Genomic DNA, 11,365 nt, shown 5'->3' on the forward strand with positions numbered 1-11,365 from the left:
AAAAAAAAAAAAAAAAAAAAAAAAAAGCACATCGTATAGTAAAAACATTACAATGATACTTTCGATAAGAAAACGGTGGTTAACAGAAATTAAGCACTCACTATGCAACAGGCACTGCGATAAGCATGTCAAGTTGTTTTGTTTTCATTTAATTCTCACAACAGGTAGAAGGTTAAAATTAGTCTTTTCTTCCTCATTTTCCAGATGAGAAAGCTTAAACTTATAGAAATAAAAACATTTTCCCAAGTTCACACAACCAGTATGTCATAGAGCTAGGATTTGAACCCAGGCAGAATGATTCTACAGCCAACTGTCCTAACTGCTATCTTAAAATCTGGGTTTGTTCCTAGATTTAGCTCCATGTGTCAATGACAAAATGAAACACTAAATTGCTTATGTGTTGAAATGATGTCTGAATGGATACCTAGTCCTTGCACAGGTGAATGGGCCAATTCATCATCTCTCCAGGTTCTCCCGCCTCTCTGCCCTGTGCCCTGACGATAAAATAGACCTCGCCTTTCTACTAGGATTCCAGGCGACTCTCCTGTAAACACCAACTGGATAACAGGGCATATTTATTGAGCATTTACTGTAAGTCAGGCATTCATCTAAGTGTTTAGATGCACTAACTCATTGGATGCTCAAAACACCCTCTGTGGTAGATGTTACTATGATGCCCATTTTACAGGTAAGAGAAGAGGCTTTGAGAAAACTGTTCCCAACAATTACACAGCTTGTAGGTGGCCGTGCCAGGACTTAAACCCAGGCATTCTAGCTTCCAAGCCTATGGTCGCAACCACTCATATACTGCCTCCCATGAAGTATTATGCTTGAGTAAAGGCACATAAGGAAAAAACTGGCTCTTTTTCTAGTGAAATATATAAAGTATAGAGACTTCACTGATATTCTAAAGAACTTCCATTATCAGATTTTCCTAAGGTGTCAGAAACATGTAACATTTAACATGTGTACTAGGAACAAACATGATGGCTTCATCTTGGAGACAGTAAGAACAATACAGTTGTGTTTGAATTTTTTTTTTATTGAAGTATAGTTGATTTACAATATTGTATTAGTTTCAGATTTACAGCAAAGTGATTCAGTTTTATTTATATATATATATATATATATATATATATATAAACTTTTTCAGATTCTTTCCCCTTATAGGTTACTATAAGATATTGAATATAGTTCCCTGTGCTATACAGTAGGTCCTTGTGGTTTATCTATTTTATATATCATAGTGTGAACCTGTTAATCCCAAACTCCTAAATGCCCTTGAGTTTTTAATTTAATTTTGTTACAAGTTCACTGTCTTTCTCATCTCAAGCTAACAAGATTTAATTCAACTAGTTAACACATTACAGGCATTTGATACACATTTATTTACTTTAAGTCATTTTTTAGGGTGAGGAATAACATTTTATATATTAATCAAGATTTGGGGGATCCCACTATATATGAGGCTCTAGAACAAAACATATCAAGTTGGAAAACATACAGTCTCTGCCCACAGGAGTCCCCAGCCTACTGGTTACAGTGCATATAATGACAGTGCATATAATTACCATTCAACGTGTTAGGTTCTAAAACAGAGGAATACACTCTACGAGTGACTGACTCAATTTACGCTGCCCTAAAACGTAGGTGACTTTTGAACTGAGCCATACAAGATAAGTGCCCATCACTAGGCAGAAATGGAAAGGAAGGGCATTTCTGGTAGAGGGCACAGCACGGTCAAAAGTGTGGAGGCACAAAAGCGTAGCACTTGTATAATTTTTTGCTGCCAGAGTGCAAATTGCTTAGGGGGACATGGTAGAAAATGACCCTGGAAAGGCCAGTGGCAGGAGATTATGAAGGCCTTTGCCTGACTCCATAGTTAGGCTTGGGGGCAACAGGGAAGCAAAGATTTTTTTTTTTTTTTTTTTTTTTTCAGTCCGCGGGCCTCTCACTGTTGTGGCCTCTCCCGTTGCGGAGCACAGGCTCCGGACGCGCAGGCTCAGCGGCCATGGCTCACGGGCCCAGCCACTCCGCGGCATGTGGGATCTTCCCGGACCGGGGCACGAACCCGTGTCCCCTGCATCGGCAGGCGGACTCCCAACAACTGCGCCACCAGGGAAGCCCGGGAAGCAAAGATTTTTTAAGCAGGAGGGTATCATGGCTATTATTTTATAATGATAACTCTGGTGAAGCGAGTCTGAAGGCTATTTTAACAATTCAGTCAAACGATACCAGGAGACTGAACCTTATGAAACAAGTAGTATTTCGGACCCCATTTTACAGATGAGAAAATCAAGGCACAGAGGAATATAACACCTTGTCCAATGCTGCACAGCTGGTAAATAGGAGAGCCAAATTCAAACCCAGGTAGTGGGACAGTAATGTCTCCTGCACGTGTCTCTGCTCTGCCAGGTCGGCTGATGATCATGGCAGGTGAGATGGGAGAGAGCCGTGACAGCTAGAGCCTTGAGCTTGAACTACAGAGCAGAGGAGACGGTGCTCCCAGAGAACACTATGTGGATCACAGAGAAGAAGCAGGTTGGGTGAGGAATCGATGAATTCCATTTCAGACATGAGTGCAGGAGGTCTGTGAGAGCCAGGCCATGACACCAGAAGGCTGTTGAAAATGCCAGGACTAAGCTTCAGGAGAGGTGAAGTCAACCCAGTCATGGAATACCCTGCTAAATAGACTCCGTTCCACCCAAGACCCGCATCCTGAAGACGCAGAACCTGAGGCCCTGAGAGGCAGTTCAGAAGAGAGCTCTAGAGCCAGACTCACGTTCAAATGCTAAGCTTAAATGTACGTTCTGGGAGACGTTTCTTCACTTTTCCAACCAGAGCTTTTCATTCATTAATGGAGACTATAATACTTCATTTGCCACATTGTTATAAGGATTTAAATTAATATGCATATAAAGCACCTGGCACATTGCTTTCCAAAAGTAAGTGCTCGGTAAATTGTGATCATTATTATTATCATTTCTATTTGTCGAAGGTGAGGCTAGAACATAGAAAACGGTCTGGGCAGCCAGCCCCGTTACTCTCTTGGCAGTTTTTCCCATAAAATTCTCTTACCTACATGGAATTGTCACTAATATCTCAACCCAAGAAAAGAAGGTCCTTTTGAGGAATATGAGTTCTCTATTTGCCAAAAGAATAACCTAGAGAAATGAGATAAAAATTGTATATATGTATATGATAAAATATAAAACATGGATTGAAAACAAAGCAAGTGCCACATTTCCTAGATTCTTAAGTGACTGAGGCAAATTCATGGGGTGGCTCATGGCCTCTAAAGCAGAGTCAGGGCAGATGAATGGTAGAAAGTACGCTTTCAGCCATGGTCACCTGGCTCAAGATTTTCCATTGCGACAATATCTATGTCCACAAGGGGCACATCTCCCAAGAAGGGTGGTATTTCAGGAGTCGCAGAAAATCTTGAGATCTGAAAACCCAACAGAAAAGACTTGAACTTGGAAATCAAGTAGACGCTTTAAAGACCGAAGGCTACGTAAGCATTTATGTATCACTTTGTCACTCCCAGCTCCTTCAGCCGTGTTTTATTTTGGGATTCAATGTGGTGACTAACAACATGGTTATTTAGGCAAAGACCTTAGGTTTGAAAAATTCCAGAAGCAGAGAATTTCTGGGAAAAGGACTCTAATTCACATTACACACACCCACCCCCAACCCCCATACACAAAGTTCAAAACACAAGCCAATACACTTAAAAAGGAAAAAGGACATTGGAAATAAATGAAATTTATTGTTTAATTTGATTGTCTCTAAGATAATATGTTCAGTAAGGATGTGAGTATAAGCAATGTGGAAAAAGTGAAAAATTGAAAAAAAAAAGAAGAGGAAGCAGGCCAACCTCATCCTTTAGAAATAAGGAGAGATGTTTCGAGATAAAAATCTTTTTCCCTCCCCACTAAAGATTCCTGGCCTTTTCACTTCTCTTTTCTGAACATTGCTGCAGAGCGTCAGATTCTGCTGGTTCGCCCCTCCTTCCATGTTCCCGCCCCAACCCGTGCTTATCTGAATATATAAGCCTGCCCTTTGCTCAGATTTATGGGTCGAGCCAGAGCTGTGTGTATTTACAGTGTTCTGACCTGAAGACCCCAGGCCGAAGGAGAAGCGGAGGAAACTGAGCCCATTCCATAAACAGAGACAGATATGAGGGGGAGGTAGAAGGCCTTGCTAGCACTTAACATTTTTAACTATTTGGCCAAGCTTAAGAATTAGTGATTAGATCAGAGCAAAAGAAAAACGAGGGACGAGAGTGCAGACTTGGGGGGAGTAAACTGTGTAATTTTGCTCTAGTCACTTGGAGGGTCTAGGTTGCCAGATGGGAGTGGGGTTAAATTTAATGTGAAAGGTCCGAAAGAAAGTTGGTAACTCGGATACAGAGGGAGCTCTGGGAAGGCAGAGGGTGTACAAAGAGGAGGATATAAACAACATTTAATAAGTTGGAAAATTTCTCCAACCACAAGTTGAACGTCTTGTGTGAAGCAAGACTTCTTGCGTTTTTTTAAACTGTAATGGATTATAGAAGAAAAATCTCCTGCTCCGTGCTTAAATGAGAACACATTGCCATAGATTACCAAAACCTAATCAATTCTGAGTTGAAATATTTTTCTCAGGGTCTGGTGGCCACTTGAAAGCAATTCCACTTTCAAACAGGGCTGCTTGGTAAAGGGACCACCCCTAGGCAGAGCTCTGGTACACACACCAGTTCAAATGGGAAAGAAAGAGCGGCTGAATCTTAAGCAGTGCTTGGCATCCAAAAACTGAACCCCTCTTTCCCCAGGGCCACATCTTCACCCATGAGCAAAATGTGAAAGCACAACTTCTGTTTGGGCTATCCTCAAATAATCTACTTGCTGGCAACACTTGAATTCATGTGGAAAAACTGACCTGCCGACTGACTAAATTAGAAATAATCCGGCATCATAAGTAAAGGCTACAATACTCACTGGAGATCTCAAAAGCAAAGCAACTGGGACAACAGAGTAAGTGAATCACCCACAAATCAATTTACATTGCAACAGAGCAAAGAGCTGTGATGTATGAGATTTGACCCGTGATTGGAGAATTTGTGAAATGCCATGGAGTTGTTTCTTTTTGCTCATCTTGATATAAAGCAATCTGGTTCCCATGATGTTCCCTGTTAAAGCATCTGCTAGAATGATATTGTTTGATTGGAATTTTTTTGTTTTCTAAGGTATGTTCTGGGTACTGAAGAGTATCATTATTATTCTAAATAGGTTTCTGTGACTTGGATTGAATTATCACTAACAACTGCATGAGAATATGTGTGTGCTCAGCACTGTGTGTGGCACTTCATAAATGTTAACTTGTTTATTAGTATTATATTATTATTAAAGTCATCAGTAGGAAATCAAAAGTAAAATTGATTCTACAACTGAACTTTGAAAAATGTATAATGCAAAAATGCGCTGAAATGCATTTTCTTTTCCATTTATATTTGGCATTTTCTGTTCGAAATTAAACATAAAATTCAAAGCTATGGAGCTAAAGAAGGCATTTGAATTATTCCATCAGGGCAAACTGAGTACACAGCAGTGAAAACTTGGGCTAAAGGTGCTGAATGGGAAACAGCTACCCTAACCAGGTTGCATTTCTAAAGTCAAATGAAATGCATGATATTCCAGAAAACTAACTTTTTCTTGTTAGCGTTTTTTAACTTTCCTCTAAAATAACAAAACTTCTGCTTTGCCAATAACACATGCTCAAAACAGATACAAGTGCATGATGAGGATTTCAGAGGAATTTGGGGACTATTATATCGCAGCTAAAATGCCTTCCTGTGTCATTTCTGTTGAGATCCATTTGCCAGTGAAATCATTTTGTGCTCTAATATGGTGTGGATCATAGCAACAGTTCAGATGTAACCATCTAGGAGCAGAGGCCTAGCTCAGTGTGCCAGGAAAAAAAAAAAAAAAAAAAACACGCACCACAAAGAGCATTGAGATGAATGGCTCTATTTTATGAGCCATAAAAGTTTTATTCATCTTGACACTGAAACAGGTTTAGGCAGTGAGTTGACACGCCTTAAATAAATAAGTGGAATTAATTCCCCAGCCCTTGAAACAATAGTAGCATGCACGTAGCTCGGAGAAATGCCCCATTGTTTCCTGTGGCTGCCTGATATTGATATTATTTGTGTTTTTCTGTGCTGCTGCCTCAGGGGCCTGGTTGATCCACTTCAGATTCATCCCCTGTTTTATTAGAGGTTGAAAAAGGTTCAAGACCTGTTTGCACCACAGCTCCCACCGACAGCTAAGGAACCAGTTTGGCGTCTGGTTTGTCTGTTGTTTTACTGCTGACCTTCCAATCAACTTTAACCCCTGACCTCCGGAGGCATCTATCATGACAAGAGGCTGTTTAACACAAATGGTGCCCATTTATAGGGGAAGAGACTCAGAAGATTTCCTTTTTATGAAGAATTTAGTTTTTCACCCCTCTTTTCTCAGTCACCACAGGTGAAATCCCTCTTAGCAGCTGGCTTATGAAATAATGGGAAGGGAGGCCTTAATGAGCAGAAAGCACCCTCAGCTGGAGATAAATATATGCAAATGAGATGCACAAACAAAAGAGCCTGGACAGAGAAATATCTGCAATTCCAGCAAAATGCTGCCTGCAGCTCGAAGATGAACAGCTTTGATAAAATGGTAACAAAAAGCACCTTTTTATTCTCCAGCGTGTTTTACATTGCAATAGGCCATTGTCATTGCAAGCCAGTGGAGCATGCAGGGGTTTTCTGCACTGTTTCAGAAAACTGTTTAAACATTTGTTTTAAGGCATTCATGAAATATAATCAATGGACTGCTTCTGTGTTGTCGTTGTGATTTTTTTTTTCCTAAATATGTTTTAGATGTGACTGTAGTTCTTTTACCTGTTGGTCTTTTCATAGTTTCATACTGCTGTCTCGCTGAGCTATTTCACGTTTTGGTGACTGTTTCTTCCCCGGGCCAGAATGATTTTTTTCTTTTTAATTTCAATGAAAAGAGACGTCAAGTTAATAACTAGTAAGAATCGGCTTTGAGGAAGGGTTTGAGCCATCACAGACCAGCACCCAAACAACTAGTTTTAATGATGGCAATCAAGTGTGTAGAGCTAATTCAAAGACAGGCATGTAACATGCTGATTTTAATAAGCGTTAAAAAGGCAATCTCTAACTTTTAAAAGTCTCTTTTTAATTTAATCGTCCTTGGTTAGTTTGCTGCCAAAACAAACAAAACCATTGTTTTCAATATGTATCTGCAGTGTTATTTGATGGTGTTTTAAATTAGCATTGTGTTGGGAAAATATTGATTTGATGAGCTTTGAAAATAGAAAAGCTAAAATCATTAACCTATTTGGGGGGGAAATTTTTTTTTTTTCTCTAAAAAGGAATTAAGCCCCAACCCCAATCTCTTGCCGGAAGACAGGCTGGACCCAGGACAGAGAAATTGCTGCATTTGAGCATATGTATGATGTTTAGGTTAATAATCAAGGCAGTTAAGGTGAGAGATGAAACACTAGACGCTTCCCATGTGTCAAAATACCATCGCTCTAAAAGCTCAGCAATATTTGGTTCTTTCATTTATAATCCAATCCTAGCATTCTGAGTAAAGATGTACGAGGACCTTTACATTTGCTTTACCTAAATTATTTCATCTTGGTAGCCTGGATTGGAGCGGAGACATTTCTTCTGAGCACTGTGTAGCTTTCACATTTTATGTGCATTTCATCAGACAAATGTCAAATTTGCTAATAACAAGAAAATCTCCTCATTTTTAATCATGCCACTCCTGTTGCATGGGTAGGGGTGAGAGGGGGTGGGGAGGAGGGAGTGAATATAAAAGCATTGAGCAGTCTGACCAAAGAGCAGAAGGAGAAAACGCTTCTTTGGGTTTTAAAATGACACATGCTTGTTTATCTACATGTCTGCATCAGTGCATCATTAAATTCAGAAATTTAGGAGTTAATAGAAACTTGGTTCTATTAGGGATGCTTTTGCCAGCCCAGGTTCGAAGCTGCATAATTATGCTCAACTGCTGTTGTTTGGAAAGGGCAAACAGCATCTTAGGCACAGAACAATGAAATTACAGCTGAGATTTAGGTTAGCAAAAGACGTCTTCTGTAGGCTTTTATGATTCATTATTTCCCATTAAATACAGTATTAGAAGTGTACACTAGATAGCTCATGGTTGCTGCTCTCGGAGCACATTATCTATATTACGCAGGTCTGGGGAGCAGAATTAGAAAACTTTGGGGGAATGAGCAATATGTGTTTGCTGATAGAAGTACCATATGGCTCATCTTCTTCAATTGCTTTCATTGCGACTCTGATGCCGGAGAAATTAAAGTTTTATTTGATGTGGCACAGCTTAATGAACTGTCTTCTGTTAGGAAAATTGAATATGTTTCCTGTTATTTGAGCACAGAGCCTCCATGGTTTGGCTGATGAGGGATGCATTATGTATTGTTTATTTAGCATTTGGAAAACAAAAGCAAGATATTGAAGGTAAAATTGATTACTGCTGGATTGCATTATATAATCAAGTTTTCTCCCTTTAAATTTCCCTTTACAATCCTTTGGTAATGTTTTAATATGAGATTGTTCCAGGTTTTTGTCTTTCCAAAGTACACAGCTTGTTTTTTTTTTTTATCGAGATACCTTTATTTGTAAACAAGCCACACGAAATGCTAAACCTAGTATTGCTATATTTATAAAGTTCGAAGAATGATATTTGGGAGAGATGAAAATAATTCAATTTGTGTGTCTCTAATGGCAAAACTTCCAAGTAAGCCCCCAATCGACTTTGAGAAAATCTAACATTTGCTAGCTGAAAGGGGAATGTCATTTTCTTTTGTTTGAAATAGACCACTTAAGAACATGCCTTACGAGAAGGAAGGAATTTTTGATATTAGGAAATACAAACCTCAAAATATCAAATTTTAGCTTTTTGAGTTAGTTGTCAGTGAATGAAAAGCTGGACTCAACTTGTGAATTAAAAAAAAAAAAAAAGAAGTGTATATTCCATGAATTTAATTTTTTACTGAATAAATATGTTTAAAGAAAACATATAACCAAAAATATACTTACATGATGAGAAAACTGGGATGTCATCCATGTGAATGTTCTCTACTCCTTGAAGAATCTGCAAAGAGATACATTGAGCATTTTGTTTAATTTCCCCCTTTTTGTTCTGGATCTGATCATGTTTTAGACGTATAAAATGTGAATGATCTCTAAAAAGACTGAATGTAAGATCATCTAATCGCTGTGTTTCTTTCATTTTTCAGTGAGAAGTATTCCTCTCATGGGCTGATGACTCAGACACACAGATCTGCAACAAGCAACTAGGATAAAAAATAGTTAAAATGAATCAACATTTATCTGGAATATACAGTCTTGACCTAAAAAGAAGTCATCTGTCTTCCGTGTCCTGTGATGTTTTGAGGATTCTGGCAAATATGTCAGTTAAACAAACTTCTCTCATAATCTAAATACTGTCTGTTCGAGAGAGGCTTCCAATGTTTATAGCCCATAAGTAAAGGAAAAAAAAAAACAAAAACCTGGTATTTAACCAAGAATAGTGCTCTTGAAAATGTCTCTGAACAAAGTGTTTAAGCAAAACTTTGGCTCTAGATATTTTCAATTCCTTATTTGTCTCCTGATTCTTTTTTTCAATGAGGTATTTTGGTATGCCATCATTTCAGTCCTTTTCTTGAAATTAATGAATTCTTTTCAAAAAATTAACGCCTGACTAGTGACCTGGTCATACAAACTTCCTTAAGAAACAGTTGAGAAGAAAACATCACATTTTTATGAACCCCATCTCCTGCCAGCGGCCTCGGAGGAGGAAGACCATTATGCATTGTTATCAGCGTGGTGTAATTTGACTGTTGACAAAGTATCCGTGGCAGTGAGAATGAGCGCAGTTAGAAGTGCGGTGGATTGTAATCAAGAAGATGCTTAGCTGTGCAACACTGCATCTTGAGCAGATTTGAATCAACATTGCCTTAAGGGGACACACACACATACCAAAAGGAAAAAAAAATCCATTAATTTTTAGAGGGAAAATTAGAGTGGCACTTAATGAAGTGAAATTTGACATGCGTTAATTGCTCTTCAGCTCCCCTAATTAGAGATTTTCAAATTCTTTTATTGCTGTCACTAAGATGGCACATTGTCTTGCCGGACAAATAGTGAAATTGTAAATTCATTTGATCAGGAAGTTTTACGGAGGAAGATTGGACTGTATCCTCGAGCCCACTTCCAAACTGTGGACAGTTGGAGAGCAAAGAGGGGTTCTCAGCTTTACCTTCAGCACAGATAAAAATAGGCTTATTAAAATCGTTTCTGTATGAGACTTAATGTAAAGGAAGCAGGTGCTGATGCGATTTCCTTAAACAGATGGAAATGTTCCTCTGGTACTCATGCCTCTGTTTCCGATGAAATATTTCAGGTGGAAAAAAAAGCTAGCGAGATGCTACATTATATACACATTCTCATATTTCTACTTATGTTCTTCAGAAATTAGAGACAGGAGGATTTTGAAAGGCCGTGTCATGTTTTTCCCAGGTCTGAAGTCTAAGGCAAACAGTACTTTTGATCCGCTTCTTAATCTTAAATTAATTATACTGCTGTTTGGCCCTCAGCACGGCACCAAATATGATACCATAATAATTCTGGTTTCCCTTTTTCAACCCCTCTTGTCTAGCCCTTGAACCTCTCTTAATTCATTAACATATTGAATTTTTTCAATTTTCCATTTTCTTGCAATAACAATATTAATGCCAGGGTGAAAGCTTGATTGGAGCTAAATTACTTGTTACCTGCTGGCATTTATTTATATGGCATGGAATTATAAAGCTTTGCTATTGTCATGCCTTGGGCGAATTGTTTATGACACCAGTAATAGGAGTAATTGTTATTGTTGAAATTACCTGTCAGCTACCCATAGCAGTGGCCCTTGTCCCACTGACAAATAGTGACAAGGGAGAGGTATCCTCCATGCGTCCCCCTGATGGCTTCTCCTCTGATAATAAGAAGTGCAGGGCCTCTGATAATTTGCCTGTCACTGTTGAGTGCAGCTCAGAGAGAGTTGGCCAAATTGTTGTCATTCACTTTGACAAAGACAGCAAAATGCTCCCGTGCAGGAGGATTATCAAAATAAATGAAATCGCTTACACCCCCTTTGTTTGTTTGGCTCAAGAATTGCCTGGCTTTGTATGAGGTTCTGAAATTAGGGCCCATTTCTTCTGGGTATCGTGCTGTTCATACTAAGATGAGGATCCCAGGCAAGAGAGACATTTTATAAGACTCACTGTTTTGCAATTTACATAG

The sequence above is a fragment of the Lipotes vexillifer genome, unplaced genomic scaffold, assembly GCF_000442215.2.
Source record: "Lipotes vexillifer unplaced genomic scaffold, Lipotes_vexillifer_v1.1 scaffold311, whole genome shotgun sequence".
Lineage (NCBI taxonomy): Eukaryota > Metazoa > Chordata > Mammalia > Artiodactyla > Lipotidae > Lipotes > Lipotes vexillifer.